At 44.5% G+C, this 22,492-nt stretch overlaps 1 protein-coding gene, 1 long non-coding RNA gene and 1 pseudogene across 2 annotated transcripts in view; 2 read left to right on the forward strand and 1 right to left on the reverse strand.

Moving 5' to 3' along the window:
* Positions 1-22,492, forward strand: part of LOC114507421 (GTPase IMAP family member 8) — a 772,814-nt gene that overhangs the window by 68,126 nt on the left and 682,196 nt on the right.
* On the forward strand, positions 8,835-12,956 carry LOC114507422 (annotated as a pseudogene).
* Positions 19,734-21,367, reverse strand: LOC118497226. Its single transcript, XR_004899758.1, has 3 exons — positions 21,247-21,367; positions 20,820-20,830; positions 19,734-19,745 (listed from the first exon to the last, which is right to left on the reverse strand). It is a non-coding gene; the product is annotated as an uncharacterized LOC118497226 (long non-coding RNA).

A 22,492-nucleotide genomic window follows, 5' to 3' on the forward strand; every position in this document is an offset into this window, starting at 1 on the left:
CTATATTGAATAGAAGTGGTGAAAGTGGACAGCCTTGTCTTGTTCCTGATCTTAGTGGAAAAGGTTTTAGTTTTTGCCCATTGAGTATGATGTTGGCTGAAGGTCTCTCATATATGGCCTTTATTATGTTGAGGAATGCTCCCTCTATTCCCACTTTGCCGAGTGTTTTTATCATGAATGGGTGCTGTACCTTATCAAATGCTTTTTCTGCATCTCTTGATATGATCATGTGGTTTTTGTCTTTGCTTTTGTGTATGTGATGTATTACATTTACTGACTTGCGAATATTGAACCATTCTTGCATCCCTGGAATGAATCCCACTTGGTCATGGTGTATGATCTTTTTAATGTATTGTTGGATGCGGTTTGCCAGTATTTTGTTGAGGATTTTAGCGTCAATGTTCATCAGTGATATTGGCCTCAAGTTTTCTTTCTTTGTTGTGTCTTTATTTGGTTTTGGAATTAGGATGATGTTGGCCTCATAAAAAGAGTTTGGGAGTCTCCCATCTTTTTGGATTTTTTGGAATAGTCTGTGAAGGATAGGGGTTAGCTCTTCCTTAAATGCTTTGTAGAATTCTCCTGTGAAACCATCTGGTCCCGGGCTTTTGTGTGTTGGGATTGTTTTGATTACTGCTTCAATTTCTTTTGTTGTTACTGGTCTGTTCAGGCTTTCTGCTTCTTTTTCATTGAGTTTTGGAAGATTTTATTTTTCTAGAAAGTTGTCCATTTCACCTAGGTTTTCAAATTTCTTGGCATACAGCTCTTTGTAGTAATTTCTCACAATCCTTTGTATTTCTGTGGTATCTGTTGTAATCTCTCCTCTTTCATTTCTGATTGTGTTTATTTGGGTCTTCTCTCTTTTTTTCTTGATGAGTCTGCTTAAAGGCTTGTCGATTTTGTTTATCTTTTCAAAGAACCAGCTCTTGGATTCATTGATCCTTAGAATTGTGCTTTTAGTCTCTATGTCATTTAACTCTGCTCTGATCTTGGTTATTTCCTTCCTTATGCTTGCTCTGGGCTGCCTTTGTTGTTGTTCCTCGAGTTCTTGTAGACGTAGGGTTAGGTTGTTTGTTTGGAATGTTTCTAACCTTTTTAGGTGGGCCTGTATCCCTATGAACTTCCCTCTCAGGACTGCCTTGGCTGTGTCTCATAAGTTTTGGGTTGTTGTGAGTTTGTTTTCACTTGTTTCCAGAAACCTTTTGATTTCTTCCCTAATATCATTCTTGACCCATTCACTGTTTAATAGCATGCTATTTAATCTCCATGATTTTGAGTGTTTTTTTTTCCCCCCTTGGGGTTGGTTTCTAGCTTCAGTCCCTTGTGGTCTGAGAAAATGCTTGGTATGATTTCAATTTTCTTGAAATTCTTGAGGCTTGTTTTGTGTCCTATCATGTGGTCTGTCTTTGAGAATGTTCCGTGTACATTTGAAAGGAATGTATATTTAGCTTCTTTTGGATGGAGGGCTCTGTATATATCAGTAAATTCCATTTCATCAAGGGTATTGTTCAATGCCACAATATCTTTGTTGATATTTTGTTTAGAAGATCTGTCCATTTTTGATAGTGGGGTGTTAAAATCTCCCACTATAACTGTGTTGCTGTCCATATCTTTCTTGAAGTCCTCTAAGATTTTCTTTATGTATTTGGGTGCTCCTATATTGGGTACATATATATTTACAATACTTATGTCTTCTTGATGGATTCTTCCCTTGAGTATTATGAAGTGACCTTTATGGACCTTTTTTGGAAGTCTATTTTGTCTGATATGAGTACTGCTACCCCGGCTTTTTTTCCTGTCCATTTGCTTGGAACACTTGTTTCCAGCCCTCCACTTTCAGCCTGTGCAGGTCTTTTATCCTGAGGTGGGTCTCTTGAAGGTAGCATATGTGTGGGTCATGTTTTCTTATCCATTCAGCTATTCTCTGTCTTTTGATTGGAGCATTTAGTCCATTTACATTTAAGGTTATTATTGATAGGTACTTATTCATTGTCTTTTATGTACGTGTGTTCCTCTCTCTCTCTCTCTCTCTCTTTTCCCTCCTTTCCTTAAAGCAGTCCCTTTAGGATCTCTTGCAGAGCTGGTTTGGTCGAGGTGTATTCTTTTACACTTCTTTTGTCTGGGAAGCTTCTCATTTGGCCTTCTATCTTGATTGAGAGCCTTGCTGGATATAGTAGCCTTGGTTGCAGACCTCTGGTTCTCATTACCTGGAGTATTTCTTGCCATTCTCTTTTGGCTTGAAGTGTTTTCATTGAGAAGTCAGCTGTTAGCCTTATTGGGGCTCCCTTGTATGTTACTTCCTTTTTCTCCCTTGCTTCCTTTAAGATTCTCTCTTTGTCTTGAAATTTTGCCATTTTAATTATGATGTGTCTTGAGTTGGGCCTCTTTGGGTTCCTCTTGATTGGGACTCTCTGTGTTTCCTGTATTTGTGTGACTTTTTCTCTCATCAAATTAGGGAACTCATTACTTTTTCAACTAGGTTTTCGATCCCTTGCTCTTCTTCTCCTTCTGGTATCCCTATTATATGAATATTATTACGTTTCATATTGTCTTGCATTTCTCTTAATCCCTCTTCATTCTTTCTGAGCCTCTTTTCCTTTTCTTGCTCTTTCTGGATGTTGTTTTCTACTTTGTCCTCCAGCTCACTAATCCGATCTTCTGCTTCATTGATCCTGCTTTTCATTCCTTCTACTGTGTTCTTCAGTTCAGAAATTGTATTCTTCATTTCCTCTTGACCTTTGTTGAGAGTTTCTATTTCCTTTTTCATGTTTATATAGTTTACAGTGAGATTGATGTAGTTTCCCTCTAATTTCTGACAGCTGATTGTGAGTTCATTGAACTTCCTAATAATCATTGTTTTGAACTCACTATCTGATAGTTGAGTGCCTCTATTTCATTTAACATTTTTCCTGAGGCTTCCTCATTTCCCTTCAATTGGGGGTTGTTTCTTTGTTTTCTCATTGTTCGTGGGTTTCTTCTTTTTTCTTCTTGTTTCTTAAATTAATCTGTTCTGATTCCCTGAAATTATGGTGTGAACTTCTGTGGTAGAATATTTGTGAGATTCAGTGGTGCAATCTCCTTCATGTATCCTGGTGTTCACAGCTTCCTCCTACTCTTTTTTTTTGTGATCAGTTGGAGGAGTAAGGTGAAATGGTTTAAGACAGCAAGACAATCTATTATGATATTTACTTTAGCAGCCAGTAGAGAAGAGATGGGTTATCCTTTTGCTCCTTATAGTGTTAACCGTGATCCTCCACCCCACTATCCACATTTTAGAAAGGATGCAAAGAAGGTAAGAGTCTTATTGGGGATGAGAGGATTGTTAGTTGTATCTAGAAAGCCGTGAGGCTGTGGGAGGTCAGATTCTAAGGTAGGATTGGATTAAAGATTAGTATATAGGAGTAGTGTGTAAAAGAATAGAGACAACCCCCACAATAGTATAGTTCAGAAAATTGCAAGGTGGGCTGAGATCAGGTAGGGGTATTGAGTAGTATTTACAATTGTATGGACTAGGTCTTATTAACAGTAATAGTAAAGTGACAGTCTTCTGGCAGAATCGATAAGGTCTAGATAACAAGAATAAAGAGTATAGAACCTTGAGAGGTGTATTAATGGAACACAGATGAAGAATAGTAAATTATCAACAAAGTGTGACTGAGATACCAGGGGGAACCTATCAAATGACAGTATAACCAGCCAAGCAAAGAAGATTATACAGAAAGAAAAAGAATACCAAAATACTATTAAAATAAAAAATGTCAGAAAAGTGAGAAAAAGATAATACAAATTTATAGTAACTTGTAAGATTGAAAACAAAAAAGGAAAGAAAAGCAGAAGATGGAGTGCAGGAGAGATAAATTTGGAGTGGAAAGAATAATATTAGGATGAATGGAAGAGAAACATAAGGGATTGCGAGGTATAAAAATAATAAGAATTGAAAAATAAAATGTCACATAAAACACAAGATAAAATCAATCAACCAACAACAGCTACAAAAACAAAACAAAACAAAACAAAACAAGAAAAACCTCTTGTTGGTTTCTAACTGGCCAGACCAGTTTTTCTGATCTTGCTGGCTTCAGCTGGCTGAGGGATGTTTGAAATGCTTCTCTCTCTTCCCAGCCAGATCTCAGCAAGACTGTCAGGTACCCTGGGTGCTCCCAAGCACACTCGCTCTCTAGAGCTCACTGCCGAGTTCTTCCAGACTCCGGGGTCCTGCAGGGTTCCAGCTCTATGATCTCAGAAGGCACCCGAGACGTTTTGGGATTCACAGCACCCTCCCTGGGAATCGTAAAAGTGTGCACCCCTCCACCAAACTTTTGAGATTCGGGCTCTAGGATTGCCCTAAGCGCCACACCATGACCCTTCCAGGTTCACAGCGCGCGCAAGTCAGGCTTCCCAATGGGGTGTGAGCGGAGCCCTTCCCATCTCTTTGTTTTCCACCGATCCGCATCCTGACTGGGCTAGGGGTGTTGGCTGGGGGCCCTCACTTCTCCCAGGTCTCTGGGCGGGTGTTCATAGTCCCTGGGTGATTTTTTTCCCAGACCAACTGGCCAATCTGTTCCTTCAAGCAACACGTTCTCCCCTGGTGTTGTTTAACCCCCGTATTCGGTGGAGGGAGCAGTGACTCCCCTCTCCTGGGAGCCCTGAGGCAGACCCGGGAGCACCGGGCCTGGGGACTGCACACCCCTAGATCCCGAGCTGATCCCTGGGTCCCTTTTGTCCTGAAGCAGTCTCCTTACTGTCTGGTTTTTCAATGATCACAATAATTTTTGATGTCCTGCTTTCAAAAGTGATTCGGTAATCTAGCCCACTTGCTCTGTTTCTCCACCGATTCGAGAGTTTTCTCGGCTTCTTCAAGAAGCCGAGAAAAAAGCTGCCTAGAGTAAAGCCGCCATCTTCTAAAGTTCAATTTTTCTTTTTTTTTTAATATATTTTATTGATTATGCTATTACATTTGTCCCATTTCCCCCTTCTCTCCCCTCCACCCTGTACCCCCCTCCCACCCACATTTCCCCCTTTAGTTCATGTCCATGTGTCATACTTATGAGTTCTTTAGTTTCTACATTTCCCGTACTATTCTTGCCCTCCCCCTATCTATTTTCAACCTACATTCTATGCTACTTATTCTCTATACCTTTTCCCCCTCTCTCCTCCTCCCACCCCCCTGCTGCTAACCCTCTATGTGCCTTCCATTTCTGTGGTTCTGTTCCTGTTCTAATTGTTTACTTAGTTTCTTTTGGTTTTGCTTTAGGTGTGGTTGTTAATATTTGTGAGTTTGCTGTCCTTTTACTATACATGTCTTTTCTTTATCGTCTTTTCTTAGATAAGTCCCTTTAGCATTTCATAAAATAAGGGCTTGGTGATGATGAACTCCTTTAACTTGACCTTATCTGAGAAGCACTTTATCTGCCCTTCCATTCTAAATGAGAGCTTTGCTGGATAGAGCAATCTGGGATGTAGGTCCTTGTCTTTCATGACTTGGAATATTTCTTTCCAGCCCCTTCTTGCCTGTAAGGTCTCTTTGGAGAAATCAGCTGACAGTCTGATGGGAACTCCTTTGTAGGTGACTGTCCCCTTACCTCTTGCTGCTTCTAGGATTCTCTCCTTCGTTTTTACCTTGGCTAATGTAATTATGATGTGCCTTGGTGTGTTTCTTCTTGGGTCCAACTTCTTTGGGGCTCTCTGAGCTTCTTGGATTTCTTGGAGGACTGTTCCCTTTGCCAGATTGGGGAAGTTCTCCTTTATTATTTGTTCAAATATGTGCTCAATCTGTTGCTTTTCCCCATCCGATTCTGGTACCCCTATAATTCGGATATTGGAACGTTTAAAGGTATCTTGGATGCTCTTAATCTTTTCCTCAATTTTTTGAATTCTTATTTCATCATGCTTTCCTGCTTGGTTGATTCTATCTTCCTTCTGGTCCACTGTATTGTTTTGAGACTCATATTCCTTCCTTTCACTATTGGCTCTCCTCCGCGTGTCTTCCTGCATCTGTTTTATGGTAATCTGCATTCTTTCATCTAAATTTCGTCCAAAATCAACCAGTTCCATTAGCTTTCTGATCACCAGTGTTTTGAACTGCGCATCTGATAGATTGGCTAATTCTTGGTCACTCAAAATGATGAGTCCTGGGGGACTGATTTGCTGTGTTGAAAACATATTTTTTTTTCCCCCTGTCTCTCCTTTTTTTTTCCGGTCTAGTTGCTCTTGTTACGGTGGGGGGCGGAGCCTTAGGTGCTCACCGGGGCTGGGCACCCCAGTCGCTAGATTGTGACGTTATAAGTGGGGGCGGGGCGGGAGCGGAGTGGGAGAAAACAATGGCGGTAGTTCCGTTCCCCTGGACTCAGACCCTTGTCTGGGCTTCTGGGCTGCGAGTTCTGCCCTTGTCCACAATCGCTACCCCTCTGGGTCTGCCAGCCGCAGCTTGTGTACTCAGGGATCACTGCTGCCTTCTTGCACGCCGGATGGTTTTTGCGCCGATTTCACGCCAAACCTTCCCCCGACCTCTGTGCGCCACCGACTCGGGCCAGCCCCGGGCCCGCCCGGCTCGTCTTTTCCTACCAGTCCGGATGAACGCGTCTACTTCAACTTCTTGGCTGCCCGACTTCCATTCAGATAAATCGTCTGCCGGATCTGGGTGTTATTCTGATAGTAAATTATTGTTGTAAATTATTGGTTTTCTAATCTTGGTTGTACGAGGAGGTACAGTGCGTCCACCTATTCCTCCATCTTGCCGGAAGTCCAATTTTTCTTTTTAATTTTTAAAAAAGATTGTATCCATTCATTTTTAAAGGAGAAGGGTGGTAGGAAGAGAGGGAGAGAAACATCAATGAGAGGTTGCCTCCCCATAACCCCCAACTGAAGACCTGGCCAGAAACCCACTATGAGAGCCTTTCTGTGCAGAGGCCTCCTAACTAAGTCAGTGTGGACAGCTCTTCCTGTCAGAGGCTCTCTCCTGCTCTTAGTCCTCAGTGTCCTCACTTTGCACTGCTCCAAAGTCAGAGACAAGAGCAGGACCCAGGTTTTCCAGGTAGAGGAACATGGGTGATCCTATGTGTGTTGTGGGGAGAGTTGCAGAGAAATGTGGAATGTGGAGCATTGGATCCCTTTGCCCGAGATCTATGGTAAACCTCTTGGCAAACTGGTTCTCAGTGTAGATATCTCTTTGCTTCTTTTTCTTCCCTCTTTTGAGTGATTTTGCACTGTGATCTCTTGTATAGTCTTAGTCCTGCAAAGTCACACTTCATTCGGTCTTGCTGCTCACAGGTTATTTCTACAAATAAATCATTCCTTTCACTACTTTACAGATAGTGTAAAGAAATGTGAAGCTTCCAGGGGCAGAGCTGGGTGAACGGGAAGAACTGGCTGTGAGAGCAGCTGGTGAGTGGGAGCTCTGGGAAGGGTCAGAAGCAGGGCTGTGGCACCCATGCTTTGTGGCCAAAGCTGATTTGCAAAATTATGGGATTTCTCTTCTCAATTTCCAAGAAGAGGTTTTCTACTCTGTAGCCTAAAGTCATGAAGACACAGGTCTGTCTTCAAAAGGAATGTCTGTTTTCTGCCAGTGTTTCAAGTGTGTATTCGTCAGCTCCGATTAGTGGAGCCTGCCCTTCCCAACTGGCATTTTGAACCTGTCCCAGGCAAAGGCCGCTCCACTCCCAGTTCTGCATACAGATCTGTGCACTGGCAAATGTGCGTAGGCAGTGAGGAGAGGAAATATTCACAATGAAACACCATGCTCCTGTGACAGTGAGCATGGATGAATAAGGAAAGGGTTACCTTTTTCTCATATGCAGGCTGAACGTGAAGGTCAGAGGGAATCCACAAGCCGAGGGAATTTAGATCAGTTTATTTCTTTAACAATATCTGTTGTGAAGAACTCCATGTCCAGTAATGTGCTTGTCCCAGGTCACAAGGGAATCCAAGGCTGGACGCTTCCCTGGAGGTTCCATTGTCATGAAGTTTACAAGTGGACAGGGCAGAGTAGAGAGAGCAGGTGTAGTAGTTCCGACTGACATCTATGTTCATGGGAATGCCGGGAATGCCCTCGAGTGCTGGGAGATCCAAGAGCGAGGGGACTTCAGCACAGGTGTCCTGTGGGTGCTGATGGTGTTGGGGGGAGAGAATGATAAAACTTTAGTTTTAACAAACTGTCTGATGTTAGAGGTGAGGAGGGACTGAAGATAAGAGGAGCAGTTAGGGGCTGTGACAGGGATACCTTTCCCAGTGGCCTGGAGCAGCCTGAAGTTGGGAGTAGGGTTACTCCTGCCTGTTTTGGAGGTCGAGTCCATGGGACAGATGAACAAAAGTGAGGAGTGCTGCCAGGTTAAGTGACCCCATGACTTTTCAGGAGCCCTGGGCTGAAGCCTGAGGCCATCTTCTGAAGGGTGGTGGTGTGATTGGGATCATTCCTGTGACCTTAAGGCAAGAATGGCTGGAGAGCTGGTAGGTCAATGGTTTTCTTTGGTAATTTCTGTGTGTCGTGCCCTTGAACTTTCCCAGTGGAGAGATAGAGAGGCATATGAAAGTTCAGATCTCTGTGGAGTGTCCAGGCTACAGAGTATGCTCCATGGGAGTTCAGAGGAAGATGTTACCTAGTGGATATAGGAAGGGCACCTGAAAGGCGAGGTGAGGAGGCACCTGAAGCCTGTATGTCTGTGCAAAGAAAGAGCAGGAAGCAAAAAGGAGACTGATGAGAGGAGAGGAGGCAATGTACTGGGAAGGAGGAGAAATCACTTCTCAAGTTTAGGGGTAAGAACAGGCTGTTGGCTGCAGGAGGTTTGGTTTGCAGTTACTCTCCATTTCCCTGAATGAGTTGTGTTTCTTACCCACAGGAACTCACATGATGATGGCAACTCCATTCCACAGCTGGAGTTTCATCATCAGTGATTCTGGGACCAGTCATGGTGAGAGGGGGCTCAGGCTCCACAGGTCAGGCTGAAGGAGGACCTGGTGGGGGCTCTCTTATCTTTTCTACCAATCCCCAACTGAGCAAGAACCAGATACACCCAACCACATTTCTCACTTTGTCTTCATCAACTTTGCTCTTTCTTTCCCCTCGACCACCCACCTGGGCCCCTCCTGACCTGGCATCACTGCTCAGAGGTAGAGAGGTTACAGTGTCCTGAGCGATCCAGGATTGATGAGGGTTCTTGTCTCCTACTTCCTGACATGTGCACACATCAGGAGGGGCAGCTGTAGCCTCTCTGGGTGTTTCTCTGCCTCTCCCTTCAGCCCCAGAGAAGGATGGGAAGGAGGAATGTGAGAGTAATGGAGTTTTTAAAGTCCCTGTGGTCCCTGCTGCTGGAGGCCTCACTGTAACCAACAAATTCCACAGGCTGGCTCACTCCATTTCTCACATAAACCCCCTTTTACTCCCTTGTCTATAGAAAGTAACTGCATCAGTTGATTTCATGGTGGTTTGCAAACCACACCACAATGTAGTGGCCTAGAAACACCAGTCATTTCCTTGGCAGCTCTTGGACCTGGGCCTCCTGGGCCCCTCTCAGCCAGACTAGCTCATGCATCAGGTGGTAAGTGGTAGTTCAGTGTATAACTGGATAATATTTGTTTTTTTTTTTTAGATTAAATGTATTGGGGTGAGAGTGGTTGATAACACTATATAAGGTTCAGTTGTACAATCGTATCACCCATCATCCATGTACTGCAACATGTAATCATCACCCAAAGCTGTATCTCCTTCCATGACCACAGGATTGACCCTGTTCACCCTGTTCCATTTCCCCTCCTCCCTTCCTTCTGATAAACACCATGTTGTTGTCTGTGTCCATGAGTTTGTTTTGTTTTTTCACTTGAGGCTTCCTATTTTATATCTGACATATGAATGAAATCCTATGGTTCTTGTCCTTTTTTATGTGACTTATTTCATCTAGCATGATGATCTCAAGATCCAGAAACTGGATAATTTGGAGTTGGGTAGCCCCATGGATGTGTCTGGTAGTCAGCAACCTCACGGGCAGGCCAAGGTGACAGGCATAAGTGGGCCTGTGTCCCTCATCACCCAGCAGGTGAGTCCAGCCTCTTCCCAAGGCAGCTGCAGGGCTCTACAGGGCACAAGGAGACACATGTCCCCACTTATATAGATGGAGCTGGCATCGTGCTTGTGTTGCCATCTTGTCCAGAATCAGTCACGCAGCCCACCCAGATTCAAGGGCTGGGAAATGGACTCAGCATTTGGGGGCAGACCTGCAGATCCACATCCCAGGATGCTCATGTCCCAGATGGGAACATCCATGGCCAGAGCAGCACTCTGTCACATAGATCGCCATGTGCCCTCAGTATTGGCAAACTGCTCTGTGGTGGAGATGGCCTGTGATGGCCTTTTGTTTCACCTCCCAGGATTTTCCCACTTCCTGTGTGGTGACAGCTGATGCCCTCAGGGTGTCCCTAGGTGGAGACTTCCACTGTGATGCTAATGGCACAGTGCTCTCACTTCCCACCCACATTCCCCTCGTTGGTAGCCATCCTGTGTCCTGTGTTCTCAGCTTCTGGAAACTTACTTCTCTCATCCCAGGATGCTGGTTGTCAAATGTGGGAAACTCGCCCCCAGGGGAGGTTTGGCTACTCCCTGCATTAGCTATAGCTTTCCCACAGAGTGTGTGGAAGATGGGGAATCACTACTGATCTTGTGGGAGCCAGAGATGGGGTTTCTGCCAAATCTCTCCTGTGTTTGATGGATATTTTAAAAAATCATTCCTACTACAGAATAGACAGAAGGAGGCATACTGGAGATAAAGAGTCCAGTCAGGGGACAGCTGAGGCATGGATGGTGATGTAGCTTGGGCTAGTATGATGGAGAGAAGTGGTCAGATTGTGGATGGGGGCAATAGAATGTGGCAGTGGGTTGGATATGGAAAGTAAGGGGTAAGGAGGAATCAAGGGAGATTCCTAGAATTTTGTTCTGAGGACCTGGGTGACGGTGATGATGTCTCTGAAAGGGAAATGCAGTTATCACTCATGTCTCTAATGTCATCGGTGTGACCATGTGGGCATGGACTCTGAGCAGAGACAGTGGCTATGGCACAGGGTTCCTCCACTGGCCTCTGTCTCACTGAAGGGCCGTGCTGGAGCGTTTTGTTTTTTGGGAAAACAGACCCTCAGGTGTGGTGGTCAGTTGTCTTGCCTGGTTCCAGGCTGTACTCATCAAATCCTGAAGCTTCTACTGCAAGACCCATTAAAGAGAGACAGAGGTCTACTAAACAGAAGTAGGGAAAGTGCTATACAGTTGATCTGGTGTTTAACTTGACAGAGTTATTTTGAAAACATCCCTTGGTTGGTAGGCTATGCTGTTCTGTTATTAGCCTCCAAGATTCCTAAGAGGTAAGTACACCTAACCAAGAGAGACTAAGAAAGTGTAGTTCTACTCATGCTAAGCTGTATGAGTTGCTGTTGTTGTTGTTGTTGTTGTTATTTAAATGCCAAGGGATTTTACAGTAACTTCAGACAACCATCTATACTTTTTGGTTTGAGGTCTTCAACATGTTAATTTAATATAGGAAAACATCATTAGATTTCCACACAAAGTCGTAATTTCAAGTAAGGTGTTTGGTGCTTCTGTGGGTTACAGTCCCTATGAGAGGGCTTCAAACCTGACATATAAAGGAACACTCCTTCTTTCTGCCCAGGTGCCCTGCTCTCCCGTGCAAGGTGGGAGGGCCTGAATCGCCCCCCTCCAAGGTGTCTTCACGGCAAGAAGAAATGCTCCCTTGTGACTATGATCTGGGGGTGAGAGGATCTTCTGCTGTGAGGTCCCACAGTCAGCTTTTGTGTCACTTGCTGCCTTGGCTTAGGAGGGACAGCTACTACAGTGGCTCAGAGTTCTCACTTACACCCTTGGGTGCCTTCCCACATGGGCCCTAAGCTGCCAAAGGTCAGAGTGAGAAACCCAAGAGACTCTGGAGACATGTCTGGTGTTCCCCAAGTCCTGTAGCAGGAACATGTGGATCAGGGCTTCCTCAGAGCTTTTGTATGAGTGCAGGAGTTGCTCACGGGACAGAACATAAGCACACAACAGAGAAGGGCAGTGCTGGGTGTGGGCCCTGCAGGGGAAATGCTGGAAGTCAATCCTCACATTGTGACTTTTGTTCCTTGATGTCCCAGGGCTTGGAAATCAAGACCCCAGAGAGTCACAACTGAGACTAGTCTTAGTGGGTAAGACGGGAGCCGGAAAAAGTGCCCCAGGGAACAGCATCCTTGGGAAGAAAGTGTTTCATTCCACCATCGCAGCAAAATCTGTCACCAAGATCCGTGAGAAATGGAGTAACACCTGGACTTGGAGAGAAATTGTGGTCATGGACACACCTGGCTTTTTTGACACCGAGGTGCCGGATGCTGACACACGAAAGGAGATTGCTCGTTGCAATCTCCTAACGTCCCCAGGGCCTCATGTGCTGCTCCTGGTGGTCCCACTGGACTGGCTGGTACACAAAGGAAGAGGTTATGGAGAAGGAGTTGACAATGTTAGGATCCATAGCTGGGAGATACATGATTCTCTTATTCACCTGGAAGGATGTTGGATGGCGTGGAGTTCTGTGATTACTTAAGGAAGCCCCAGAATCCATTCAGGATCTGAGGAGGACTTCAAGGATCATCACTGTTTGTTCAATAATAAGGCAACAGGGGCTGAGCAGGAGGCCCAGAGGGCACAGCTGCTGGACCTGGTCCAGCGCATGGTGATGGAGAACGAGGGGGGATTCTACACTAACGAGATGTACCAAAGGGCTGAGGAGGAGATTCAGAAACATATCGAGTGTAGAGGAGCAAGTGCAGAGCTGAGCTGGAGAGGGAGAAGAAGCAGATAATAGAGGAGTATGAGGAGAAAATCAGAACCTGAGGCTAGCCTGGAGTGGGAAAGGAGAAAGGCAAGAAATGGAGAGTGCTTTGCAGAAGGGAAAAAGGCTATGTTTCTAGGCAGGCAAAATGTCAGGGGTGAAACTTGAGAGTAAGAGTGATATACTTCAGTGACATCATGCAAATACTGAATGCTTGCTGTGCCTACCTTGTGATCTTATTGTTGAGGAATTATTAAGGTCAATGAAAGTCTATGTGTATTTGTGGTGATATTTGGCTGCCCCCTCCCTATATTACTCATTCCCCAAAGTCAGAGCCCTCTGTTTCTGTCCCTCAGGCTCTCAGGACTAGGGAGTGTGGGAAAGTTCACTGATGAAGATTGAGTTAACCAGGGACACATTCTCAATTTGTAAAAGTCCAGGGGAAAGTGTGAATGCTCCCTACCTTCTGAACCCTTTCTCAGACACACAGAAAAGGAAGGCAGGAGAACAAAAGTCGGTGAGTCCGGGCCTGCTCTACTTACCCTTAGGAACCCTTTCTCCTCCAGATGCTTTCTAGATGGGCAGAGAGTCTCTACCTGTGGCTTCTACTTCTTCTTTTTGCCTTTAAGTCCTCTGTGATTATTTTACCCATGTGGTTAGGTAATCTATAGATAGAAATGCTTATAGAATTCTTTCTTCATGAACATAAATTTGTTGCATTACACCCTAACAGAAGGACTGAAATTGTTCCTTATTGGCCCCTTGAAAGACAAAGAGCTGTTTGAAAAAGAGACCACCCAGAACTCAGCAAAGTGAAATGACTGAAAGGACAAAGGACATGGATTCAAGAATGTTCAGAATATTCAGATGTTCCTATAGAAATGCTTTGACCAGCTCCAATGCGAGCACATTGCTAGATGACTAGTTCTCTCTTTTCCTCGGGAAGCCAAATGTTGGCACTGCACCGCCATCACCCCGCACCTTGATGACTCCCTGCTGGGAGGGTGGTCCTCACACTGCTCCCCACCCCCTGCATTGTTTCCTTAGTGCTACTATAATAAACCTTTTCTATTTTTTCATATCTGTGCAAAATTGGAAATCTTTTACCTTAGGAAAAGCCACTGATACTTCTAAGAGCACAGGGAAGAATTTCACTTTTTGGTAAAACTTTAAGATGGTTTCTAGATTTTTGTGGATTTCCTGGTTACAAATAAGTTCCCCTTGACATATGGATAACCATAGTGCAAATTTACCCCTTTTCTCCTGGGGACTCCTACCCGAGTAACTTTCTAGGAGCTACCAAAGCACAATTCCATGTTTTAGCAGCAGATTCTGGTGCTCACACACCCAAAGGGAACTTCAATGTGCTGCCTGGAAAATGAAACAAGGAAGCAAAGAGCAGGTCAGTTCCGGAAACCACTGGTCAAAAGGGAGAGAGGATGGTCTGGCTCCTTTTCTTGAAAAGTTAACATAATAGTAAGAAATGGTTTCAAACTCTGAAACAGACCAGCTGCTTTGCCTTTGTGAGAGGGGGATAATTTATGATGTGTCTCTCCCTCCTGGGCTGTAGGATAAGCCCTTCCCTGTTCTGAAAGGAAAACCATCAGCTTAGTGCTATAATGCCCAGTGCTACCTGGAGGTCCCATCCCTGTGACTTCCAAAATCTGCAGTGACAAAGCCAAAGGCCACAGAAAGTTCTGTATATGTTTTGTTACTGAGGAACCAGGTAGAGAACTGAAATGCAGGTTTGCAGGGCCTGGACACGATGGACAGAGGACAGTGGCACATGACTGAGAGCACAGAGGGACACAGGAGGGGGCAGCTCAGAATGTTCCTCTAAGAGCAACAAGGACTTGGGACTGTCTGTGCTGTAGAAGTGTTACTTGAGCCAAGGTTCACCAAGCTCTCCAAGGGTGGGGTGAGAAATATTTTGGGAGGGGCTCATGGACACCAGGCACTTGGTACATAGTGGTGAGTAAAGAGACTAATACTTTGTCCCTGGCACACCAGTGTCAGATCAGTGTGAGTCCTACTGGTGTCTTGGATGAGATGGAAACGTTTTCTTAGGAAGGTCAGGTGGAAGGTAAATTCACACTGTGAACATCCAGCTGCTCTCAATCCTGTGTCCTACACCATGGACTGTCCTGCTGTGTTCTCTGCATCACAGGGAAGGGACAGGGGACATTCCTCATTTTCCTGTCACTGATAGGTCCCCATCAGGGTCTGCCCCTGCAGTCTGAAGCACATGCTTGCACCATGAGGGAGTGGTGTCAAAGTAGCAATCCAACTTCTCATCTGAGAGGTTCAAAAGACTTGAAAATACCTGTACCACCATTTTGAATCCTCTGTCTCCCTGAGTTTACAACATTCTTCATAGATTTGGGAATTCTTTAAGACTACGATATTATTTGGCGAAGGTTCTTAATCTCACTTCCCCTCTTGCTCTGAAGAAAAGCACTTGGAAGGGTTGGCAGGAGGAGGGGAGGGGAGGGAGAGGGTTGCCAGGGGGAAAAAGAGGAGGAAATGTGATGGAGACTGGCACAGGCAGGGCTTGGACCATTCAGATTCACCCCAAGTCCTCCCTGGGAGCAGGCATCACTGCTCATGGGAGTCTGGAAGGGGACACATCAGAGGGAGCAAGTGAAAAAAAGTAAACAATGGGAGAACAGGAATGTGATATGGAACAAACCCTTTGGCATAATCGGTTTGGGGGGGGGAGGGGAAGAAGTTCAATTTCGGTGCTGCCTCCATATGGTCCCCTGGACACACACCTTGTCCAGCTGCACTCTCCAGCACTGGGGCTCCTTAGAGCACTGAGATGGCAAGTATTTTAAAGTCTAATCTACTTAGTCCCATTCTTTGCTTTGTCTGTGCCTCTGATTTCAAAGAATGAAGGGATGTTACTTACTTCTGCCTTCTGGTTTTTGTTTGTTTTTCTGATTCAAGGCGGTCATACTTGGGTTCTCAACAGGGAGGAGAAATGTATACGGAATTTATTTTTCAGCAACTACCTTTCTGTGACTTAATGACACAGAGATTTTTAAATCCTCACCTAAGGATATGTTTATTGATTTTAGAGGGATGGGAAGTTAGGGAGAGAGAGAGAGGGAGAAAGCATCCATCTGTTATCTCCCCTATGTGCCAACTGAGGATCAAACCCAAAACCTTCTGGTGTACAGGATGATGCTCCAACCCATGAAGCCACCAGGCAGATCCAGAGCTTTTATTACTATTTCTCTGTGGTTGGAGAGAACCAGGTTCATCTGGAGTCAGCACCGTGGGGAAGCTGACGTTCCGCTGGACGTCGCCAGTGGATGCTGGTCAGTGTGGTCCTCGCTCTTTGTTGGCCCTTTCAGTGTTTATGGTTGAAACTTTATATGTAGCATTCAAATACATATTGTAATTTGAAAAAAATATTTGAAATTTTCAAATTTTAAATCAATCAATCTTTTATATTAATAAAAATGTCTTGCCTTCTATGCTCAATTGTTTGATGCCTTTAAAGGAGGTGTCTCATGTTCAATGTATCGTGAAAATATTTTGTTTTTTTCTTAAAATTTTCCTACAAAACTATCCATGACCAAAGTAATAATTTCTTTTATTACTGTTACATTTTTAGAGTATTTTTTGGTGTAATTTTATCCAAGGTGTTTTGGAGCTGGTCCAAGTTACAAGCTCTGATCTTTTAAAATAATGTTTACAATATTTGCTTGCTTTTTTATTAACCAACTTTGAAAAATTTATTTTTATTTTAATTTGTTAACATTCTTATTGTTGTTGAATACAGTTGTCTCCATTTCCCCCGCAGTACTCCCCCACCACCACAGCCATCCCCACCTCCCACCCTCCTCCTACATCTCTTTGGCTTCATCCATGTGTCCTTCATGCATGTTCCTTGACAACCCTTCCCTTTTTTGCCTCCTCATTATCCCCTCTCACCTTCCATCTGATTACTGTTAGTTTGTTCTTAATTTCAATGTCTCTGGTTATATATTGCTTGCTTGTTTGTTTTGTTGATTAGGTTTCACTTATAAGTGAGATCATATGGTATTTCTCTTTTATTGCCTGGCTTATTTCACTTAGCACAATGCTCTCCAGTTCCATGAATGCTGTCACAAGGGGTAGGAATTCCTCCTTTCTTTCTGCTGCCTAGTATTCTATTGTGTAAATGTACCATACTTTTTGATCCACTCATTTACTGGTAGGCACTTAAGGTGCTTCCAGCACTTGGCTATTTTAAATTGTGCTGCTATGAGCATTAACGTGCATAGGTTCTTTTGAATTGGTGTTTCAGGATTCTTAGGGAATAGTCCCTGCAGTGGAATTGCTGGGTCAAAAGGCAATTCCATTTCTAGTTTTTTGAGGAAATTCCGTATTGTTTTCCATAGTGGCTATACCAGTCTGCATTCCCACAAACAATGCACTAGGGTTCCCTTTTCTCTGCAACCTTGCCAGCATTTATTATTTATTGATTTGTTTGTGATGGTCATTCTGACTGGTGTGAAGTGGTACCTCATTGTGGTTTTAGTTTGCATCTCTCTGATGGTTAGTGATGCTGAGCATCCTTGCATATGTCTCTGGGCTCTCTATATGTTCTCCTTGGAGAAGTGTCTGTTCAGGTTCTGTGCCCATTTTTTAATTGGGCTGTTTATCTTCCTGCAGTGCAGCCATGGGAGTTCTTTATATATCTTGTCCGAGGTACCATTTGCAAATATGGTTTTCCATACAATTGTTTCCCTTTTCATTTTGCTGATGTTTTCTTTAGCCATGCAGTAGCTTTTTATTTTGATGAAGTCCCATTTCTTTATTCTGTCCTTTATATCCCTTACTCTAGGGGACATACAGGTGAAAATATTGCTGTGTGGAATATCTGAGGTTTTCCTCCCTATGTTCTCCTCTAGAAATTTTATGGTGTCATGATTTATATTTAAGTCTTTTATTCATCTTGAAGATATTTTTGTGCATGGTGTAAGTTGGTGCTCAAGTTTCACTTTTTTGCATCTAGCCATCCAGATCTCCCAATACCATTTGCTGAAGAGACTATTTTTACTCCATTTTATGCTTCTGCCAATGTTGTTCAATATTAATTGGCCATAGAGACTTGGGTTTATTTCTGGACTCTACTCTATTCCATTCATCTATGTGCCTGTTCTTATGCCAGTACCAGACTGTTTTGATTACTGTGGCCGTGTAGTATAGTTTGATATCAGGTATTGTGATCCCTCCTACTTTGTTCTTCTTTCCCAAAATTGCTGCTGCCATCTGGGGTCATTTATGGTCCACATAAATTTTTGAAATGTTTGTTGTATATCTGTGAAATATATCCTTGGTGTCTTAATAAGGATTGCATTAACTCTATCAATTGGTTTAGGTAATGTGGACATTTTTGATGATGTTAATTCTTCCAGTCCATGAACATGGTACAGACTTCCATTGTTTGTGTCGTCCTTAATTTCTTTCTTCAGTGTTGTACAGTTTTCTGAGTACAGATCTTTTACCTCCTTGGTTAGGTTTATGCCTAAATACTTTATTTTTCTTACTGCTATATCAAATGGACTCCCCCTGCCCCCGATTTCTGTTTCTGATATTTTGTTGTTGGTGTACAGAAATGCCTTCAATTCCTGAATATTGATTTTGTATCCCACTTTTTTGGCCAAATTCATTTACTAGGTCAAGTAGGTTTTTGGTGGAGCCTTATAGGATTTTCTTGTACACTATCATGTCATCTGCAAACAATGACAGCTTTGCTTCCTCTTTCCAATTTGGATGCCTTTTCTTTCTTTTTCTTGTCTGACTGCTGTGGCTGGGACTTCCAATAGTATGTTGAATAGAAGTGGTGAAAGCATCGCAAATCAATAAATGTAATACATCACATAAACAAAAGGAAAGACAAAAATCATCACGATCATATCAATAGATGTGGAAAAAGCACTTGATAAGGTACAGCACCCATTTGTGATGAAAAACACTCAGCAAAGTGGGAAAAGAGGAAGCATTCTTCAACATAATAAAGGCCATATACAAAAGACCTACAGCCAACATCATACTCAATGGGCAAAAACTAAAAGCTTTCCCACTATGATCAGGAACAAGACAAGGATGTCCACTGTCACCATTCCTATTCTGTGAGATCAAGATAAACATGCCTAGAGGGAAATTTTACAGCTTTCTAGCCTGATGTTAGAAAATAGGAATTTTTAATAGTTTAGAGGATATTGTGGGTGATATGGTGGTAGAGACTCTGGATGTTGTTATCTTTAGCTGAAGAATATTGAGTGTGGCATTTAGGCAGGGAATTAAATTAGGGGAAACCCTTGAACCTCAACACAGCTCTTCCTGTAGGCAAATCCCTTAAAGCTGATGTGCTTTTTACTCTGAAATAGGACCCCCTGGGGATCTCAGTGCAACACTGGGTGGATGGGGCCTCAGAACCTGGCTTTGCTGTTGTGGCCCTTCCTGCCTCCCAGACAAATGTCCCCTAGGCCTTTTGGAGGTTCCAGTTTTGGGGTCAGCCAAGACTTAAGGAGCATTTAATATGCAAAATTTCTAAAGTCTGACCCCCTCTGTGGCTCTGTTCTTTTTGTGGGCCTCCCCATCAACTGCTGCCTGCTCTGGCTGCCTCCAGATGCCACCAGCCTTCCCTCTGGTCACTGTGAATTTTTGCCTGAAGGCTGTTCCTGTGTCAGTGGGATTGGATGTGCTGTGGTGGGGAAACCCCATGAGCGTGGCAGTGGTGTGGCCCCTCATCTTGACCAGAGGATCCTGACTGAGGGTGGAGTCCCCTAGAGTGCTGGTCTGTGTTTGGTCACTTCTGGTGCCTTCACACAGATGTTTTAAAGTGATTATTTTGTATTTTCCCCATAATTCACCAAGGATGTTCCAGGGGAGCTGAGAGCTGGGATCCTTTCTTGAGGCTTTGAGCCCCTGGATCAGTCACACAGAGCAAACAATGTCCTACTCACTGGGCCCTTCATGTGGCACAGACCCTGGTTGTCCTGCGTCCCTCCAGTGTTGAAATACTTGTTGAAAATAACTAACTTTGACTATTTTCACAGTGAAGACAACTTGACTAAGACAGCTTCTCTCTCCCTGCCCCACCCTCAATCCACCAGGTCTTTCTTCATGATGTAAGGTGGTGGAGGGTCCAGGACTGCGGTTACCCCCACCAGACTTCCTCTGCCCTGTGGAGCCCAAGAGACTAACAGCAGTGTCTGTCCCTACAGACAGGACAGGAGTCTGTCCCTACTCATGAAATGTTGTGGGTGGCATCATCCCTGGTTTTTACTAATAAAGGAGAGAGCACATCATATTTGATATACTTAAACACCGTTCCCTTAGAATATTTCATGAGGCCATGGTTTGAGTTACTCGCCAATGGGAATCATTGAATGGATGTCATTTGTGAAATGCTTATACTTTCTATTATGAAACAAATGAAGCTAAAAGATAAAACAATGCAGTTAAGTTAATTTATCTTGTTGTACTAATGGAAATGCAAGTGGTTTGAACTTTGACTCAGTAGCTGAATCAGAAAGTCTGCTCCCTTAGAAACATGCTGAGCTTGGACACCCCTCAGCTAACACTCCAGTCCATCCCTTACAACTTCTTCCATCCACCCAGGAGCAGACAGGACTGCACAACTCTCCCCCACTCTGGAACACCTCCTCCCTTTCCTCTGGGGTCCAATGACAGGGTTTTCACATTGATCTGAGGTCTCGCCTTTAACATTCAAATTCTTAGCAAAGTCCCTTCAAGGCCACCTTCACCTTTGCTCCCATGTGCCTCAGAGTTCCTCCAGCTCCTGTTCATCCTCAAGTCCACAGCCACAGCCACAGGGTAAGTATTGTTTACAGCAGGACCCACTTCTTAGTACTGACCCCAACCCAGTGAATTATGTACTCTGTGTTATATATTTTGGTATTATTATTGTCCTCATTATTGAATATATTGGTGGTGACCTTGGGGAACACAATGATACAGGTACCAGGTGCACAATTCCACAACACATCATCTGTACCCTGTGTTCACCACCCAAGTCATGTCTATGTCCATCACTTTTTAACCCTCCTATGCTCTCCCACACATCCTCTTCCCACTCCCTGGACAATCACCACACTGTTATCTCTGTCCATAAGGTTTTCCTCTTTTTCTTCTTCTTTTTTTAATCCCTACACGCCAACACCATGCAGCTCTACCACGCAACCCCATGACTGTCAGACTGCTCTGTGGTTAATATCTCATTTTACCATTAACAATGGGAGCTAAAGAAAGGTTAAGTTATCCACCCCGAAGAAAGCCATATCTGAATCCTCAGTGACAGATTGTAAACAGGACTTTGACTGGTCAGCTGACCATCACACTCATCCTTGGTATTTGCCTCCAGGATCCATAGGCTTTCCTTGTGTCCATCATATGAGAGTAATCTACCAACATCCTACCATGGCCTACCACCATGCACCCCCACCCCAAAGCCTGCCCCTGTGACCTGGCCCTCTCTGAGCTCCTTTCTTACTTAAGCCAAATAACTGTTGTTGCTTTTTCCTGGTTTCCATGGACCTCAAGCTGTGTCCCCTGTCATTGAATCAACCCCAGTATCCCCACCAGACCAAGTATGGGAACCGACACAAATCCATATTCCATTCTCATTTGTTTCAGTTGACCGTGAATTGAGTGAATAAATGCACTGGCTGTTCACATCGTGTTTTTCGACATCGGTATTTGTAGATGTTAGTTAATCTGCCTGATATGAGTATTGAACAACGGCACTGTTCTATCATCCCCGACCCCACCTGCATAATCATGCTCACATCCAAGTGCAGAAAGACACACCCACCCACAAGGGTGTATGCCCACAGGAAGAGAATGTTACAGGGTGCAGCCAAAAGGGGAGGACCCCAATTGGGCATTTGAGATAGGGTCCAGAGCTCAAGGTGTCCACGAGATTTTAGGATGTCCTCACCGCCCCCCCCACCCCCCCGCCCAGGGTGTGGGTTGGGGGAAGGGACAAATGGAGCAGGGCCTTTGAGATCTGTTTCACATAGCAACAGCCTTGTAGCTACCCTCTGGCATGGTCATTTAACATATCTATAACCTTTGACTGGTTACATAGATATGTTGGATAGCTGTGACCATGCTCTAGGCCAGGGGGGATGGAAAGGGAACTCCCCCCCAAGATGTAACTGGGGGGCAGGTTCCCCGAGTTACAGCACCTGCGTGGGAGCTTGGAGATGACTGGCTCCATGACATGGGCAGGTGACATGGGGCCACACATGCCCAGACTCATGATGGCAGTCCAGCAAAGCTGGAAGGATATGAGTTCTGGCCTGTGAAGTCAGGTGTGGGAGGAGTCGTAAACAGAGCTGCAGAGGAAGACTGGCTCAGGGATTTAAACCCAGACTCAGCAGCCATTGAGGGAGACAGAACCACACGTCTTTAGCAGAGTGGAAACTCCCGCAACCCTGTAAGAGAGAATCACCATGAGGCTTTAGATGAGAACCACCACTCAGCTTTGGCAGAGTGGCGACCCAGTCCCCCCCACCCCCCTGCAGCCACTGGGGAGAAGTACACGGTTTTGGCTGATTGGGGACTCCCATGGCCCTGGGAGAGAGGACAACGTGCCTTTGCCAGAGTGGGGACCCCCGAAGATTTAGAAGGGGGAACCACCACCCGGTTTTAGCAGAGATCTCGGCGACACAGCCGAGGGT

The sequence above is a fragment of the Phyllostomus discolor genome, chromosome 10 (genome assembly GCF_004126475.2).
Source record: "Phyllostomus discolor isolate MPI-MPIP mPhyDis1 chromosome 10, mPhyDis1.pri.v3, whole genome shotgun sequence".
NCBI lineage: Eukaryota > Metazoa > Chordata > Mammalia > Chiroptera > Phyllostomidae > Phyllostomus > Phyllostomus discolor.